General features: G+C 40.2%; 1 protein-coding gene across 11 annotated transcripts in view; it reads right to left on the bottom strand.

The window, feature by feature from the left end:
• Positions 1 to 17215, bottom strand: part of KTN1 (kinectin 1) — a 110253-nt gene extending 93038 nt beyond the window's left edge. For 6 of the 11 annotated variants that reach the window (XM_033187948.1, XM_033187945.1, XM_033187943.1 and 3 more), the window contains exon 1: positions 17064 to 17215. The gene's annotated coding sequence lies outside the window, so the exon portion shown is untranslated. Of the gene's footprint in view, positions 1 to 716; positions 736 to 17061 lie in introns of those variants that run through there. The other 5 variants (XM_033187947.1, XM_033187946.1, XM_033187941.1 and 2 more) reach the window with 4 other exon arrangements.
• Positions 17216 to 19809: the final 2594 nt, after the last annotated feature.

Consider the following 19809-nt stretch of genomic DNA (forward strand, 5'->3'; position numbering starts at 1 on the left):
TAGTCAAGTACACTAGTTAAATGATGAAAGCCTGAATTTTTTTCTAAACCTTACAATCTATTCTGTAGTCTACATTTTAATTTCTACACTTCTACAACCTACATTTCTTTTTTTTTTTTTTTTTGAGATAGGGTCTGACTCTGTCACCTAGACTGGAGTGCAGGAGCACGATCTTGGCTCACTGCAACCTCCACCTCCGAGGCTCAAGTGATTCTCTGGCCTCAGCCTCCCAAGTAGCTGGGATTACAGGTGCCCGCCACCATGCCTGGCTAATTTTTTTATTTTTAGTAGAGATAGGGTTTCACCATGTTGGCCAGGCTGTTCTTAATCTCCTGACCCTCAAGTGATCCGCCCGCCTCAGCCTCCCAAAGTGCTGGGATTACAGGCATAAGCCACCATGCTGGTCCTTCTACATTTCAATTTTAATGTTCATATTCCACAGGGAAATTCCTATCATTGCTATTTAAGAAAAAGCAAAGAGATTCAACATCTACACAAACAGCAAAATCGTGAATAAACAGCAAAATCTTACACACAATCTAAAAACAAGTACAAATGAAGAATCCGATAAAATTAAGAAATGTTCTCATTCTGATTCACTGAAATAAAGAGGCATTTGCTTTAATACATTCACAATCTTATGTGTTTATCATTCTCTGAAATTGTACCTTAAGAACTATGGCTTAAGAAAACATTCACTGAAGATTTTTACTCACTTCTTATACAAAGTTTAGTGTATACTACTCAAAAAGTATAAGCCAAATGAGTAACTCTCCTTTTCAAATATATGTTCTCCCACCTATCTGGGAGCCCAACAGAGTCCAACGCAGTGTTGTCAAATATGTAATAACTTTATATAGGTGCTCCTTGTGAGTTCTTCCCTTTGGATTTTTTTTCAAAATAATCCTTCATATATACAGTATATACTGATTCTGTTTGTGTTCACTGGTACTCTGAAATACAAAATCAAGGATGTTTTATCATGATATGGTCTTCATTACAATGCTCTATTCTTGAAGCTGTGAAGAGTCTGTGACAGAAAAAACATCAAAAAGTACAGATATAATTACCTTGAATTGGAAATAAGTGTAGCTTTCATATATTAACAAAGTTTAAGTCTACAGTGGCAAAAAAAAAAAAAAAAGTTTGTCAAAAAAAGAAAAAAAGGTTCTATTCTTTTGACATCACTCACAATAATAAGAAACCTAGGCAAAAAATTAGTGAGAGAACAGATCTTACTAAAAACAACCATAGGGGGCTAACTCCAAGAAAAAGTAGTCCGTGTGATTTCACCAACTGAAAGTTGGTTTAAGTACGTAAATTATGTAATTAACATAATTAAAACACAGCATACCATGAACCTTCAAAATTTGTGATCGCAAAGACTGCCTTCCAGGCAACAGAAATACGAAGTAAGAGGTTGAAAGGTAGGCCGGGCGCGGTGGCTCAAGCCTGTAATCCCAGCACTTTGGGAGGCCGAGACGGGCGGATCACGAGGTCAGGAGATCGAGACCATCCTGGCTAACACGGTGAAACCCCGTCTCTACTAAAAAATACAAAAAACTAGCCGGGCGAGGTGGCGGGCGCCTGTAGTCCCAGCTACTCGGGAGGCTGAGGCAGGAGAATGGCGTAAACCCGGGAGGCGGAGCTTGCAGTGAGCTGAGATCCGGCCACTGCACTCCAGCCTGGGCGACAGAGCGAGACTCCGTCTCAAAAAAAAAAAGAGGTTGAAAGGTGATCAGTCATCAGAACCTAAAATATAGCCACAAGTAGAGGCTCCTATCCTATAGTCATCCTTAGAATCCATGTTTACAACACAACCACCTCAACAGCCATGCAAACATAGATGTTGCCTTCAGCAGACACAGCTGCCATGATTCTACATTTCAAGTTCCATGAAAGGCTTCTGCTTTCCTCACTATTAGAAGATGCCTGAAGAGTTAGGGGAAAAAAAGTAAAAGCTAGGCCCGGCACGGTGGCTCACGCCTGTAATCCCAGCACTTTCGGAGGCCAAGGCGGGCGGATCACAAGGTCAGGAAAACAAGACCATGGTGAAACCCCGTCTCTACTAAAAACACAAAAAATTAGCTGGGCGCGGTGGCGGGCGCCTGTAGTCCCAGCTACTCGAGAGGCTGAGGCAGGAGAATGGCGTGAACCCGGGAGGCGGAGATTGCAGTGAGCCAAGATCGCGCCACTGCACTCCAGCCAGGGGGACAGAGCGAGACTCCGTCTCAAAAAAAAAAAAAAAGTAAAAGCTATTAAATATCATGTACTAAAAATAGAAAGTAGTCAAATTAAAATTGATGAATTTATTTTAGGTAAATCCAGACAATGTTACTAAAAAATACAGGCACATCAAAAGCTATCCACTATAAACCTTTTTTTTTTTTTTTTTTGAGACGCAGTCTTGCTCTGTTGCCCAGGCTGGAGTGCAGTGGTGTGATCTCAGCTCACTGCAAGCTCAGCCTCCCAGGTTCATGCCATTCTCCTGCCTCAGCCTTCCCAGTAGCTGGGACTACAGGCGCCAGCCACCACACCCAGCTAATGTTTTTGTATTTTTAGTAGAGATAGGGTTTCACCATGTTAGTCAGGATGGTCTCGATCTCCTGACCTCATGATCCGCCCGCCTCAGCCTCCTAAAGTGTTGGGATTACAGCAGTGAGCCACCGTGCCCGGCCGCCAAACCAGTCACTATTAAAAAAAAAAAAAATCACTCCAATACCTTTTTAAATAAAAGGATTACTAAATCAGGAAAACCCAATACACATTATGGAATGTCTGATTTTGTCACAACAGTCAATGAACAAGCTATCCTTGGAGACAAGATTGATAAATCCTAAACATTGCTGAATAGTGGCATAAATTAGAGAATATTTAAAAGGTTAAACAATAATATCCCAAAGTTGCCAATTAATGGTTTAGAAAGTATCTTAACAATGTACAAAAAAAACTCGGTTCTTAGTCTGACCTTACTAACATTTTAATCAATTACTTAAAGATAATCTTGCCAGTTTACAAATGTGGATGAGAACAAAGGGCAAACCAACGAAAGGTTTCAGAACATAAGATTTGTATTATCCTGTGTTACCCTTTGAGCTACCTGGTTAGAATAGCAGAAATTCTGACAACTAGTTCAGATAAGCTGGAATATCACGTTATTAAGTCTACAAACTTACCCCACATAATGAGCTGTTCATTTAACTGGTTTTCATCAAAATGGCTCTTGAAAATTACCACTTTTCAAGCAATGACCTTTTTTGGTATTAGTGACTGTTTACCTAAGCACACACAAAATAAATATTCTGTAGAGTGAAATTTCAACATTTATGATTTCAGGCAAAGACACACTCAATGTTTTATTCAACATAATTACTTCCCATCAGCGTATATCATATGCAACAGATCTATACTGCACATACAGTATACTGGATGAGCCTAGATATGCTTTGTGTATATACGCAGCGCAAGAAAGTCAATGAGCTTCCAGCTCCTACACTCTGTCTTTTCTGCTTGCGTTCCATTTCCCGTGTTTTAAACAACTTGTGTTTATCTGTTATTGCCCTAGTGGTGCTTTTCTGCACAGACAACTTAAGTGCAGACTGAATGCAAGATAACTCTGAACTCCAGAACACGTGCATTGGTGAAAAAACACAATACAGAGGAAACAGACTTTCCAAAAAGTGACACCCTACCAACCACACTACCATCCACCATCAAATTTTCTTTCTCCTTTGGCAAATACAATTAGCCTTCAATATACTACATTATATTTTATGTATAAAGTGTATTTACTTTCAACTTGTTTATACCTACACAAACTTGTCTTCATTGTTAGATTAATATTTACCTACGTGTGAAAACTGTTTGGGATGAAATACTGCATCATAATTCCCTACTAAAATTAATGGAAATATGCTTTCATTTAATAGCTTTTAAATTACCAGCAGGGTTTTCAAGAATGAATTCAAAACATCGAATATTTGACTTTCAAGTTGGAGACAACAAGTAAAAATATTTCAGACAACAACGGATACCAGTCCAAACTCAAAAAACGAAAAAAAAAAAAAAAATCTACTCTGCTTGAGTGGGAATAGCAACTCCAAAACAGAATGAAGAAACCCAAGATGAGTGAGATCAAGCAGCAAAAGCAAGAATCGCATTTCAAGACTTAAGGATTCTAACTAATTATTATATAATCATAAATTAGTGTGATGCTAATATCAGATGTGTTCTGTAGAGCTGAATAATATTCAACAAGATTAAAAGACAGATTTGTGCAAAGGAAGGGAAAGATTACTGAACTAGAGCACTCAGGATACACTATGAATACTACTCAGGATACATAAGCTGGGATTCAAAAAACAAGACTAAGATAGATAGAAATGAAGATAAATACTTTCAAATAAGGATCCTCCTACTCCAAATAACTTAATAATGGTATGAAATACTACTTTTGCACCAACCTTTTGCACGAATATAAAAGGAAATGATTTAAAAGATATGGCTAAACTCAAAACTAAGATAAACATCATAGTGGGTGAGAAATGCAATAAAAATTCAAAGTAGCAACCCATATCTTAAGTGGAGTAGAGGGAAGAAGGAACCAGGAAGATGGCTAGACAGTTCAGCTTCTAAAAGTAACAGCAATAAAACACAACCAGGTTCACCGCCTGATGCCAAGGGGTCAGGATTTGCACAGCTTGTAAAAAGAGGTTTTAAAAAAATAAAAAGGTAAAAAAGGAGAGGGCAGGAGAGGGGAGAAAAACAATGACACTGCAAATCCAGAGCTATAACTTTATAGAAGCTCCAAGCCTGGAGAAAAAAAAAGACAACAAAACATCCAATGTCACAGCAAATTAAAAATTAATAATTCCTTAATACAAAGCTAGCATTCATTCACATTCCCCAATTGCTTTGTAAGTATTTTGTTATTCCTTGACTGGTATATTTCTTGTCTCCTTTCACCTACTATACCTATCTCTTTATTTTTCAGTTTCTTACAATTCTTAGAACTTCTAGTTGGGGAGGGAAAAAAAAACAAAAACCAAGCAAGCTAGTCCTAGAGAGTTTCCCAGTGTGAATTTTGTTAATAGTACCCTCACAGTGTTTAACAAGTTTTTTTTGGGGGGGGTGGGGGGAGTGTCTATTTCTGATCAATTCGTAAATTCAAAAACAAGATTAAATATCAGGGTTTTGATCTGAACACAAAAGTCATCAAAATAATGAGTCTGTCCAATGTTAAAACCAGGTTTTTTTAAAAATCCAAAACATAGCAAGAAATTTAATGAGAAAAAACAATCATATAAAAACATGAATTCACATCAGATGTTTTATGAAATGGTCTGACAAAGATTTTTTAATTTGAACATGTTAAAGGAACAGACAGAGATTTTCTAAGTAGCAAAAGGGTTGTCAAACAAAAAGAGAATTGAAACCGGTGATTATGAAAAAGCAATTCCAAATCTAAAATATCAAAATTATAGATACTGGCATATAGACTAAACAGATACTACACACTCTAGACAAAATAGAAAAATAAAATGGTAAATTGCTAGACAGTAATGAATTTACCTAGTATGAAGCACAGAGAAGAGAAAAAAATGATAGAACAATCAAAGACACGGGATAAACTAAGACTCCAAGACAGGTCTAACAAGAGAGAAAAGTGAATATAAAAGAAGCAATATTTAAAGAGGTGAGAATTTTTCAAAATTAAGGATTTGATTCCTCATACTGTAAGTACACTCTGAGTACCAGCTGGATACACAGAAGTTTGTCCATATGTATTCAAAATACCAAGCACAAAGATCTACTTCACAATATATGTGCTAAACAATTTAAGAAAACCACATGCAAACACTGGCATCACTGTCAAATATTTACAAAACACTTAGGATGTCAAATAGGGATTGGAGGAGGGACTTCAAAGTTTACTGAATAACTATCCAAAGTTTCTTTTTGAAAACATACAGTATCCCTCAGTATGCATCAAAAATTGGTTACAGGACACACACAGATATACCAAAATCTGCCCATAGTCAAGTCCCATAGCCCATCTACTCAGGTTTCACCATCCGCGCCACACATAAGTGGATCTATGCAGTTCAAACCTATGTTGTTCAAGGGTCATCTGCAATTATTTTCTTGTGACTCTAAAAGTAAGCTGTAGATGCAATCCTCAAAACAACCGCATATTGTCAAAGTATTAAAAACAACCCCATATTGTCAAAGTATTATTTCAAAGCCTCTATAAATAAACACATTTTAGCCCTTAAAAACTGAAATGGTAAGCAGTGGAAACCTTGGAGAAAAGAAAACAGCACAAAAGGGAAGAAACAAAAACCAATTCAAAGGAAAGAACTGTGAGACAACATAAAACTTTAGAAGACAACATGTGAGAACATCTTCATAACCGTGAGGCAGAGAAGAATTTCTTAAACTAGACACAAAGTACAAATTATAAAAGGAAAACACTGATAAATTCAACTACATTAAAATTTTTAACTTTTAATAGAGACACCATAGGAAAGTCAGAAGACAAGCCACAAAGTAAGAAGACATTTATAATACATAAGTGGCAAAGAATTAGTATTCAGAACATATGAAGAAATCTTGCCACCCAAAAAGATAAACCCAACAGAAAAATGAACTGTCATTTCAGAGAAAAGGAAACTAGTGCCCAGCAAACGCTGAAAATATGTTTTGTCCCATTAATCAGAAACACAAGGCCAGGCGCAGTGGCTCACGCCTGTAATCACAGCACTTTGGGTGGCCAAGGCAGGCGGATCACCTGAGGTCGGGAGACCCGCCTGACCAACATGGAGAAACCCCATTCTCTACTAAAAATACAAAATTAGCCTGGCGTGGTGGCACATGCCTGTAATCCCAGCTGAGGGAGGAGAATCGCTTGATCTTGGGAGGCTGCGATAAGCCAAGATCGCACCATTGCACTGCAGCCTGGACAAGAGCGAAATTCCCTCTCAAAAAAAAAAAGAAAGAAAGAAATGCAAAGACATACAATGTATCAATTCACACACAATAGGCTAACTGGTTTCTGCCATTATCATGTATAGGGAAGAATGTGGAGCCATCACACATATATACTGGTGACAGGAATAAACTGGTACATTTATATTGGAAAGAAAACAATTTAGCACTAACTAGTAAAGTTGAAAATGTATGTCTCCTACAATCCAGCAATTCTATTTCTAGCTAGTTATAAGCCCTAAAACTATCTACACTCTAGTCTCATTAGCGATTAGCATAAAACTTAGGTCTTGACTAGCGTTTTCAGTTTTGACGAAACAGAATAGCATGGAATAGTATACCTGATAATATAATGAGTAATAATTTAAAATGTGTTTCTTACTGTGAGTGGTAACAAAAAGTTTGAAAAAACCACTATCCTAGAGACACAAGTGCAACAAATAGAACTATGGTATTCAAGGTGTTCATAGCAGCACTGTGTATACTAACAAAAAAAATACCTAGAAACCCAAATGTCCAACAACAGGAAACAGGTTGTAAAATATTCATACACGAAGTAGCCAAATCAGTTAGAGCGACATACAACATGATGAAAGAATATCCCGGGCCAAGGCGGGTGGATCACAAGGTCAGGAGATCAAGACCAGCCTTGCCAACATGGTGAAACCCCCGTCTCTATTAAAAATATAAAAATTAGCTGGACGTGGTGGTGCATGCCTGTAATCCCAGCTACTCAGAGACTGAGGCAGGAGAAACGCTTGCAGGCAGAGGTTGCAGTGAGCCAAGATCGCGCCACTGCACTCCAGCCTGGGCGATAGAGCAAGACTCTGTCTCAAAAAATAAAAAATAAAAAATAAAAAATCAGATAAATATAGTAACCAAGAATAACAATTAAAGAATCTCTGGCCCAGCATGGTGGCTCATGCCTGTAATCTCAGCACTTTGGGAGGCTAAGGTGGGCGGATCACTTGAGGTCAGGAGTTCGAGACCAGCCTGGCCAAGAAGACAAAACCCCATCTCTGCTAAAATACAAATATTAGCCAGGTTTGGTGGCAGGCGCCTGTAATCCCAGCTACTTGGGAGGCAGTAGAATCGCTTGAGCCCAGGAGGTGGAGGTTGCAGTGAGTCAGAGGTTCCAATGAGTCAGAGGTTGCAGTGAGCCAGGATTGCACCACTGCACTCCAGCCTGGGTAACAGAGCGAGACGCCGTTTCAAAAAAAAGAATCTCTTTATACCAAAAGTAGTATGTTATTTTGAACGCTGCCAGGACTTTCTGCTTAAATAAAGGTTACATAACACTGAAAGGATATGAAATACAACTACCAATTTATGCCAGGTAATTAATCCTAGAAGAGCAGACAAAAATTCGGCTTTCATCACTTTACAACTAACTTATATTTATGAATTACTTCTTTTCTCCCCAAAACCTCAGACAAGGTAAATGCCTGGGCTCTATTTTACATATAATTCCAACGCTAATCTTGAATGTATAACTGACCTTTGAACACTACGGGTTTAAACTATGTGGGTCCACTTCATGTAGATTCTTTTCAGTAACTACATTGGAAAATTTTTTGGAGAATGCAATAATTTGAAAAAAACTCGCAGAGAAACCATAGCCTACAAATATTGAAAAAATTAAGAAAAAGGTATGCCATTAATGCATAAAATATATGTAGATACCAGTCTATTTTATAATTTACTACCATAAAATATACACAAATTATAAAGTTAAAATTTATCAAAACTTACACAAACACAAACCAGACCCTACATGGTGACTGTACATGGTGCCATTTGCAATAGAAGGAAATGTAAACAAATGTAAAGATATAGTACTAAATCACAACTGCATAAAATTAACTGCAGTACATATGGTACCACTGTAATAATTTTGTAGCCACCTCCTGTTGCTATTACTGTGAGCTCAAGTGTCTGAAGTATCCATGACTCCTATCCATGACTCTAATTATCTCCACATGAGCATTCTGTCCTTCCAGTAACAGTAACACAGTAAAAAGTGATCTTAGTTCTCACATATTTTTCATCATTTTTAGCACAACACCGTAAACCCTGAATAACACCATGGGACCCATGCCAAGTGCCACTAGTAATGCTGGAAGTGCTCCCAAGAAGCAGAGAAAAGTCATGACAAGTAAAAGTCGAATTACTTGATATGTACTGTAGACTGAGGTCTGCAGTTACAGTTGCTCACTGTTTCAGACAGATGATTCATCTTACAGATGATATAAACTTACTGTATCAATAAACAGTACAGTATTGTAAATACAGTCTCTCATGATTTTCTTAGCATTTTCTTTTCTTTAGCTTTATAAGAATACAGTATATAATACATATACAATATACATGTTGACTATTTATGTAATTGGTAAGGTTTCCAGTCAACAGTAGGGTACTAGTAGTTAAGTTTCTGAAGAGTCAAAAGTTATACAAAAATTTTTGACTGCACAGGGGGCTTGTGCCCCGAATTCCCACATTGTCCAAAGGTCAGCTGTATTTTTCACTTGAAAAGTGCTCCAAAATTTTCAGGCTCAGAAATACTTCAAGTTAAAACTAAATAACTAAATCTAATTATTTAGACTAAAAGAAAAGAAAAAGAGCAAAAGAACTAAGCCACTTTTACAAAAGGATTCAATTTAAACTTAAAATTACAGCAAACATCTAGGTCAAACTGGAAGTTATTTAAGAAATGACTCCCCAGCAATAGAGTACCAAGCACAAAGATTATACAGCACAGTACCTGAAACTGTATCCAGAAATAAGAGCACTAAATACAAGCTTGAGGAATTCCCTTCACAGAAATCATGACATTTAGCCAACCTGAAGAGATCCAGATTATGAAAACTACGTAAAGTAATTACAGAAACATTTCAAATGAACATGACTTCCCAACAAAGTAGGCAAGTACAGGTTGGCAGCACGTAAGTGAATTCAATCTGTGTGGATATTACAGATTTCAGGCAATATCTTCAATGTTCTGCAACACAGCGTTCAGAACACTAGGGAGTTTTCTGCGCACAGTTTAGCTTGTCCAAATTTATTTCAAACGATAATTAGATCTAAACACAGGCATTCACTACATTATTTATGTAGAGATTCCACTCAGAACACTTACATTACTGATGAACAAGATTAACTGAGACTAAGCACAAGCATTTTGCTGAAATTCGTGTTTCAAACTGTTTTCCATTCCACTCTCCCAAGAGTAAACCTGAAACCCTTATTTTTAGAGTTTCACTTTATATGGCATACCAACTACCACTCAGTTAGGCATGCTAATAAAGGATGGCAAGTAAAGCAAAAGACTCAATGAGTCCCAATCATTTTCGAGCATCAGACCATCCATTCATTCAAATTGAGCACTACCTAAGTGTCAAACACATAGTTCACAGTGATGAACAAAACAGTCCCTGCCTCACACTGCTTACATTCTTGTAGGTGAGGCAGACACCAAGAAAGAAATAAGCATATTATAACATCAGGTTGTGACTGATGGTGCAATGAAGAAAAATAAGTCTGTGACAAAGAATAGGGAGGATATGCATTTTTAGGTAGGGTCAGAGTTGGCTTTTTTGAGGTAGCCATTAAGGAATGCCTGTAAGATCACACAAGAGTAACTCATAATGAACATATGTAGGAAATGAAACAGAAAAATTTCTTGGAAACTAAAAGGATGACATTCTATCTACTGCTTTCTATATAACTAAAACATTTTATAGCACGTGGTTTAAGTAGCTTTTACTATTTTCTCCACTTGAAAAACTTCAAGTCTTTAAATTTAAATCACTAGTTTTAAGAATTAATCTTCTAATTCCTGTGGCGGGGGGGGGGGGGGGGGGGGGGGTGCGGAATCCTTATAACCTTAATTTAGCTTTGTAACGCCTAACAGTAGACAGCTGCACATGGACAGCATTTTATTTTTCAGAAAGCATTCTTATAAAACAGCTCAATGGGTAAGAATGGGCTCCAAGTCAGAATGCCTCAGTTAAAATTAAGGCTCCTCCTAAAGACATTTGTTGTGTCTTTGAACAAATTATTTGTCTCCCTAGTTTTCACCACGTAGTACCTACCTCATAAGGTTGTTGAGAGGATTAAATATGATAATGCACATAAAGCATTTAGAGTCTGACGGCAAATAAGTACTCCAATGTTAGCTATCATTTATGAGGCAACTACTGAGGTAAGACAGTTCCTCAACGGGCCTTAGGCAGGTTAATATATGTTAAGATCACACATGCAGTAAGCAGTACTGACTAGCAAAACTAAATTCAAGCCCAAGGTCTTCAGACTCCCTAGAGCCCACACTGTTTCTACTACCTCACAGAACATTATGTAATTAAAGAACTGGACAATAAAGAACTTGCAAAAAACCTTAGAATTAATAAGGTCTAAGACCTGTAGGTCTCCTAACTACTGACTTCCAGCTCATTATACCAGACCAGACTGTTTCCTTGACAACTCAATGACTCATGTGTAAGAATAATAATTGTCCCACATTTTCCAGTGAAAATGCAGTGTAACATCATGTCTCTTGATAGACAATGTACACTTACTTGAATTCACGTAAGTTCTGATAACTAATTGTAGATGTTACTCAGAATCAAAATAAAGAAGTACAAGTAAATAACATTCTCCTCTAGTAATTACAGGCTGGTATGACCCTACAGCCCCTATGAAACCTATTCAAAGTGGAAGCTGTCTTAAAGGATCTCTTACTGGATTAGCTGACATTCTCCTCCTTTGTAAAATACATAGGCTGGTGTCTTCAGAAAGCTGTTTCTGGCTAGCAGTTACTCTCCTACTGACTTATTTCTATATATCTATCAAATATGAAAATAGAATCAAAAGGTGTTATTTCTATAAAAACGGCATTAAATCCTTTGGAAGGCCTTGATGAATAACTGGAATCACCTATAAAGATTTTGTACTTGGAGAGTTTCCCAGTTCCTAACTTTTCCTTCCACTTTAAAGAAGCCAATACTAGATATCATAGATAATGCTTTTAGAGTACAGTCTATGAAAGGAAAATCCGGATAACCTTTATTTTAAGAAATCAGTACAAATAAAAAGGTAAATAAAAGTAAAATCAGGTATTTTCAGTGAAAACATTTAAGGTGCACATATATTTTGAGTCCTTGCTTTAATCAACTTTTTGAATTAACTAACGAATGGTCCTAATTATGTGGGGTATGTAAGATGGTCTCCACCACACTCTAACATCATTCCCAAAGGCTCCATGTTACTTTCTTCCGCTCTCTGACCATCCCTGAAAGAGTAAAAGAGCAAACTGAAAACCACATGTATCCAATAATGAGGTATCCATCAAAGGAGCGAATGCGAGATTTTTTGTTTTTTTAAGACCAAGTCTCACTCTGTCACCCAGGCTACAGTGCAGTCTGCACGATCTCAGCTCACTGCAACCTCTACCTTCCTGGCTCAAGCAATCCTCCCACCTCAGCCTCCCAAAAAGCTAGGATCACAGGTACACACCACCATGCCAGGCTATTTCTATATTTTTTTTAGAGATAGGGTTTTGCCATGTTGCCCAGGCTGGTCCCAAACTGCTGGGCTCCCAAAGTGCTAGCATTACAGATGTGACTCATCACACCCAGCCAGGATTTAATTACTGTGTTCAACAAATCCTTATTGAGGACCTGCTACATGCTAGACACTGCTCTGAACTCTTAAAGAATCATCAATAAACAAAAGAGACAAAAAGCCTACCCTCATAGAAGCTATGTAACACTGTTGTTTGGGGGTTATGGGGAAGAGACAATAAACACAATCAGGAAATTATACAGTACAACAGAAGGTGACAAATGCTATAAAGAAAACAGAGCAAAGTACAAGAATCAGACGTTAGGGGAGTGCGGTTTTAAATAAAATAGGCAGATCTTTTTACGAAAGTGACATTTAAAAAGCAAAGACTGGACGGAGACAACAAGCCATTGCATGTATCTTCAGAAAAAACACTGATCTAAGGAGGGGCAGCAGCCAGTGTAAAACACAGCTCTGTTTCCTCCATGGCACTTGTCACTTTCTTGCCAGGAGAAGTAAACAGTATATAATTTCCTCATTGATTGTGTTTATTATCTCTTCCCCTCAAACACACACTATTACATAACTTCTATCAGGGCAGAGCTTTTCGTCTGTTTTGTTTATTGATGGAGACTAAGTGTTTAGCGCTGTGTCTGACATGTAGCTGCCCCTAGGAAAGCCAATGGGGCCAGAAGGAAATAAGCAGAGGGAAGACAGTAGCTAACCTTAGAGGTAAGGGGGAATGGGGAGAGTGGAAGTGTCCAGATTCTGTATGGCCTTAAGGACATAAGAACTTCAGCTTTCACTCTGCATAGAGAAAGTCACTGTAGCATTCTGAGAAGATAAGTGATATGATCCGGTTGTTGTGTTGGAAAGACTGTAGAGAGTGCAGAGGCAGGGAGATCAGTTAGGAGGTGAATTACAGAAATCAAGGTAAGAGATAAGAATGGCTTGGACCAGGCTGGTGAGCAGTGGAGGCAATAAATACTGACTGGATTCTGGTTATATTTTCAACATAAGACAGAGCACAGAATGCCAAGTGTGAAAGAAGTCAGTCAGGGATGACTCCAACGTTTTTTCACCTGAATGTTTGATGGAAACATCAAACATGTTTGAGGAAAAATATGGAAGTTTAGTTGGAGCTGACCACTGCACATCCAAGTGGATAGGCCTAACAGGATATGTGGAAAGTCTGGGCTGGAAATATAAATATGGGAGCCATCAGCATATAGGTATTTAAAACCATGACACTGGATAAGACTGTTAGAGGAATATAAAAAGAAAAGCGAAACAAGGACTGAGCAAGTCAACTTTAAAAGTAGAAGATGTAAGATAGAACTAACAAAGCAATTAGTAATGAGACAGCCCAAAAAGCAGAATGTCCTGGAAGAAGAGCACAAATTAAATTTAGTGTATAAATCACTTTGCTGAAACCATATTTAAGTTATGGAACAGTTCTTAAATCATCCTGTAGTAGTTAGGATGACTCGTAAAATACTAAATCACAACTTTTTTTAGGTTATGTCTTACACATTTCCTAGGAATATTATATTTCCTATCAGAGTATCTACTAAAACTATTGTTAGAATTAAAAGTATATTTGCCTATTTTCTTTTTACATAAAACCAATTAAAAGCTTGTACCATTTTTTAAAAAAGAAAAATAGCCTAGTTTTCACTGCTACCTCTGTCAAAGACCAAAAACACATTCAAGCACAACAGCTTGGCACACAGTTTTAAACTGTCATTATTTCTCTTTCTCTAGACCTCAGACACAGAAGGTTGTATTAAACTCCTTAGTTCACAGCACATAAGGTTCTTCCCCTTACTGTTTAATTTTCTATTTACAGAGGTGGGGGAAAGGTTTATAATCTCATCTAGACCAATGTTTTCCCGATGATTTGAAAATAAATTACATTTTTTGATTGGGACACTCAAAGTCATGTTCACAGGAACTGAAAGAGGAAGCAATGAAATGCAGTTCTCTTTGAGCATGAGTGATCGTCAATGTCACTTCTAGAGAAATAGTTACTTGCTTCTGTCCTCTAAGTATACTCTGGATTTACCTTCAAAGTCACTAAAAACAGTACAGAGAACAAGCAGGTCATAAGGTGTATTCTCAAATATATGAATGATCTTGCAAAGCATGATTTTTCTCATTTCCTTGTTACACATTAGGTCAGATTCCCAAGAGAACCAAAACCTTCCTAGAACCATTTAAGTTCATCAACAATTTTATATTTTAACACAGCATTGGAGATCTTTTAGGTTAAAACTTCATTTGCTATAAAAATTATAAGCACACAATTAAAAATACATCTGCCATTCAAGTTAAGAACTTAACTTACACATATTAAATGTATAAGACACATTCAACTTTTATTAAAAAAATTACAATTCAGTATTCTATGCGTCATCTTAACCATGACAGACTGATTAAGAACTTTTAACCATAACTTAAAATTCAAGTTAAGAACTTAACAACAGTGACAATCTTAACATGGGTTCTTTAGAAGTTAAGCCTCAAAAAGATTTTCACTTTTTAGGCTCTTAAAAGTCATACTGACTGATATTAAAAATATAATTATTAAAACGATCTCCCCACCAAAAGCAGATTAAAGCCTATAAACTAGAAGGGAGCCTGAAGTGAGGCATTTTTAGGGAAAAACACAATATCAAACAGAAGAGACTACTGGTATTAAAATATATAAAGATCTAAATTGGAAACAAAATCGTAAATGTCTCTTCATAATGCTGACCCTGAATCATTAAGAGTTAAATACTTGATATTCTTTATAATTTTCAAGTATTAAGAAAATTTTTCAATATATCTTGTTATATTTTCAAATTCATTATCAGCCTCAAGTAAATTAAGTAGAACACCTTATTCTCTAAGCTCACTAGATAAGGTATTGTTATGTCTGCTGAAGGCTAAAAAATTAGAAGAGACATTTGAAACTCGAGGTGGAAGGGGAACTCATCAACAGACCCAGCTATTTCAGGTTAGATTCCTAAAATAAAGACAAAAGGAAAAAGGAGGAAAAAAAAGCCTTTTTTATCTGGCAACACGTCAAATATGAAAGTCTACTGCAAGGCATGTCTACCCAAAATACTCAGAGTAATTTAGTGTTATTCCTAGGAACATTATCCCCAGTCTCACCAGCAATTGCTCTGGACCCAACTGGAGACACTGTTGCCATTAGCCTGCTAGGTAAGTAAGCTAAGGAAAACAAATGCAACCTGATTTAGCAAAAATTCTAACTTTAAGTCAACTCTTACACAATTCAGAACGTTTAGTTCACCTGAAAATGCTTATCTTCGGCTAGGCTGGCTATGGGTGTCTGTATTTCTCAAGGCTTTCCACAAAGTCATCTCAAAACACACACACATACATACACACATACACACACACACACACACACACAAACTTAACAGTTAACTTCAACTGTAGCTCTTTAAGCACTACTAACTTAAATAGCTGCTAAGGAATTCGTTTGACAACACAGTTCTGAATTTAGATTCCTCCTTCCTCCCAGAAGAAAGAAGGGCCAACACTGAACAGCTTACTTTTAACCTAACCTAGTCAAGCTGCAGCTGGGCCAGGCTGGGACGCCGCTGCCTGCGTCCGGGGCTGCCCACTTCTAGTGCACCCAGCGCCTTCACTGCCAGCGTGCGGGGCTGCACATCCCACACCAGGCGTATGGCTGAGAGCCAGACGACTTCTCTAGACTTCCCGTGTAGTTTTCCGGCGAGATCCCCAAGGCCAAAAGTCTCACTGTTGGAAAACTGAAGGGGTCAGGCCGAATCGCTAAGAAGACACACCCCTCGGGGAGAGGAAGTGATAACTTCGCCGGTGTCGAGGGTGGTCCACGGATTTTTCCAAAGTCCCCCCAACGCTGCTTTCCGTGCCCAACCGCCTCCCGCCCTGACCTAGGGACTCGCAAAGGGCAGGGGGAGGGGCGCCGGGGAAGGGGGCGAGCGCCCAGGCCGCCGGAGGCAGCGGCGAAGACTGGAATTCCAGCATGGCGTAAGCGTGGCCCAGCTCCGGCCCGGGGCCGCCGCGGGAGACGCGCTGCCTCCGTCCACCGGCCGAGGAGGCGGTAATCCGCCTTCCCTCCCGGGGCCCTCAGGCCTGGCTAAAAATAGGTGCCTCGGTCACCCCAGGGCCCTCTTGGGTCGACCTCGTCTTCGGGAGAGTCGTCCTTGGGGAGAAGGGGGGTATCCCTCGGCCGCGCCCCGGGAGCCGCGACAGAGCCGGGGTCGGACCCGGGGCGGCCCCGCGAAGACGAGGAGGTCCCTCCGAGCCCGCCCCCTGCTGCGTCCCGGCCCCAACAGGAGCCCGGCGGCGGCGGCGACCGGATGCCCGAGGCCTAGCCAGCGGGCGGCGTCCGGACCCCGCTGCCGCGCCCCCCCGCCCGGCGCGGCCCTCCCGCTGCCCCAGGACCCAGCGGCCGGCGCCGCCTCCCCCCGCGCTCCCTGCCGCCGGTGCCCAGCCCGGTGCGGCCTGCTCTCCCTCACCCTGTGCGGCCGGGGAAGGAGACCGGGAAGACGCGGCGGCGCCGGCACTACAGCCCGGGCCGCCCGCTCCGAGGCGCCGCCGCCGCCGCAGTCGCTCAGGTGCCGTCGCGCCGCTCGGCAGGAAACAGGCGGCTTCGGGGCGGGGCAGTCCCGGCACGTCCCGGCGTCTGGGCCGGCGGCGCCGGGAGACCGGCCCCTTAAAGGGACAGACGCCGGCCCGCTTCTGCCTTTGCGCGCGTGCCCACGCGCTCCGTTACTCGCAGCTCGCGGCTGGCCGGCTCGGGATTCCGGGCTTTCCTCCCGAGACCGCGTCCCCCAGCTGGGCCGAAGGTGGACGTTCAGGAGCTGGAGGCTCCGCGGAATCCCCTGCGTTCAGTAGTCCCGCTCTCCCCTGTCCCAGAGATTGGTCTCGTCTTCCGCGGCCCTCCCTCCAGGGCACCACCTGGCTCCCCACGCCTTTCTTTTAACTTAAGCAAACGGCACTAGATTTACCCCCGACTGTTCCAGATTTCCCCCGGAAATTACTGGAAAATTACATCCCCCGTCCCCTTCTCCAGGGGATCTCTGAAATCTCCTTCGGGCAACGCTAGCTACAAACGGAGAAAGAAATTAGAAAGCGACCCACATAATGGTCGGGCACGGTGGTTCACGCCTGTAATCCCAGTACTTTGGGAGGCCGAAGCAGGCGAATCACCTGAGGTCAGGAGTTCGAGATCAGCCTGGCCAACATATAGTGAAACCCCGTCTCTACCAAAAAAAAAAAATACAAAAAATACAAAAAATTAGCTGGGCGTAGTGGTGCACGCCTGTAGCCCCAGCTACTTGGGAAGCTGAGGCAGGAGAATCACATGAATCCAGGAGGCGGAGGTTGCAGTGAGTCGAGATCTCACCACTGCGCTCCAGCCTGGGTGAGAGAGTGAGACTCTCCGTTTCTCTCAAAAAAAAAAAAAAAAGGAAAGAAAAGACAGCGACCCAAATAAATTGTGTGCAAATATTACGAAAGTGTTGTGTCTGCCAGCTGGTAGCCATTCATGAAGCCGGGGTAAAAATTTAGAAACTGCTGCGCAAGGATGGATGGGCCCGGATCTCTGCTTATTCGTTTAGCTCTTTGCTGAAAGGATGGCAGCGATCCTCCCGGTCCACTGGCAAGTGAGTTTTGTGTGGATTGTTTATAGATGATCAATCTCTCACAGGAGGCTAGGCACTGCCCCACTACATGTACAAAACACTCCAAGCTCTCCGCAAATGTTATGAAGGTTTAAAATAATCCAAACACTTCCAGACTGGATAGAGATACAAAAAATTAGGACTCACCACCACCACCGCCTCGCCCTACATCTGACAAAGTCGGAACAGAAGCAGTTAAGAAATGAACAGCAGAACCGTTTCTACACCAACAGAATTTCCTGTACATGGGCTGGCTAAAAGTATCTATACTTTTTATTCTAATCATTTCTAAGTTTTCTAGAGCACCTCCAAAATACAAATGAAAACTGCGCGGTGTATAAGTGGCCTGAGATATTGAGAATTCTGCCAGTCTTCAGTCACCGTTCTCCACAGATGCATTCTGTCTTATTTTAACTCCAGAGGCGTCCTCTTTTTCCTTTCTCATTAGGATTACTGTGCCCCTCAGCGGCTCCAGAGCCCTCAAAGCAATCTATCTCTGAAGTACTGGCTATCTTCTGAGCGTGTGCCAGAAGATCCAGCTTTGTTGAAAAGCGAAGCCATTAGTCCCTTAATACAAAGGGGAAGTGTATCATTTATGTAATGGAGTTTAAGGGCTTTTGATTAGCTTACAAACAACCATATAATTTCCTCAGGTTAGTACTAAAGCAGGTTTTAGGTTAGAATTAAAAAATTATATCATTTTCCTGACCAGTAAAACCGCAATGTCAGTTACAGGCAATAATACTTCGGTGCACTCATAAGTAAGATAGACAGTAAGTGGAGTTTAGGATTTTCTCAAAATATACTGCTGCCTATATTAAAGAATGACTTTGTATCACCTATTTCAGCTTTTCTGGCGTTTGAACTTGGACTATTGAAAGGGAAGTGGTTGAATGCTTTATTTTTTATAAGCTTTCTATTTATTCACATCAAAACAAAAAGATTTACTAGAGGCTGGGCGCAGTGGCTCACACCTGTAATCCCAGCACTTTGGGAGGCCGAGCTGGGTTGATCACCGGACGTCAGGAGTTCGAGACCACCCTGGCCAACATGGCGAAACCCCAACTTTACTAAAATACAAAACTTAGCCTGGCATGGTGGTGCACGCCTGTAATCCCAGCGACTAGGGAGACTGAGGCAGGAGAATCGCTTGAACCCGGGAGGCGGAGGTTGCAGTAAACCGAGATGGCGCCACCACACTCCAGCCTGGGCAACAGAGCAAGACTGTCTTTAAAAAAAAAAAAAAAAAAGATTCACTAGAAATACTATGCATCTCTAGTGTTATGCATAATAGGCACGCCCTATTATGAATTAACACCAACCTCCAGGTTTTGAAGTGTAGTATAATATAATGTAATTAGCTATAGTTAACACATATAATTAACCTAAGATATAATTAACTTTGCCTGCTATTTACTACCCTCCAATGCCACTGAAACCAACAACTAACTTGTTAAAAAGGATTAGCAACACACCCAGCATCTGAAGTACCTCTAGTTGGAACAACTAATAAATTAAATTTTATTGAAAACTATAAAGTCTAAATACTGTTACCTAAAGAGTTCACATCCTTTTTTTT

The sequence above is a fragment of the Trachypithecus francoisi genome, unplaced genomic scaffold (assembly GCF_009764315.1).
Source record: "Trachypithecus francoisi isolate TF-2019V2 unplaced genomic scaffold, Tfra_2.0 Lachesis_group3, whole genome shotgun sequence".
NCBI classification, from domain to species: Eukaryota; Metazoa; Chordata; class Mammalia; order Primates; family Cercopithecidae; genus Trachypithecus; species Trachypithecus francoisi.